The following is a 355-nucleotide window of genomic DNA, read 5'->3' as shown; positions in this document are numbered from 1 at the left end:
GGGGGGCCCGGTGTCCATGATGCAAAGGGAAGTCCTCCCCTCGCTGGCTGTAGTCGGGGCCTGGGATCTGCTGGCCACATGCCTCACTCAAGAGCAGGCAGGCTGACGGCTGCAGCCTTGAAATGGAAATAGTGACCTACATGCTCCAGGAGGCAAGGAGAGGGGTTGCGGCCGCCTTCCCCACTAGGGCTGGGCCTGCACCGTTTAAAGACCTGTGAAGGGCAGTTGTTCCCAGAACATCTGACAAATTGGCGGTCTCGTCTTTGCACCCACTGCCCTGGCCGAGTGTCCCAGAAAGGTTGGCACACGAGGCAGAGCCAGGCTATGGCGGGGCCTGGGGGGGGGGGGGGGGGGA

The sequence above is a fragment of the Bison bison genome, unplaced genomic scaffold (genome assembly GCF_000754665.1).
Source record: "Bison bison bison isolate TAMUID 2011002044 unplaced genomic scaffold, Bison_UMD1.0 scf7180017852444, whole genome shotgun sequence".
Classification (NCBI taxonomy): Eukaryota; Metazoa; Chordata; class Mammalia; order Artiodactyla; family Bovidae; genus Bison; species Bison bison.
This window is presented reverse-complemented; position numbering follows the sequence as displayed.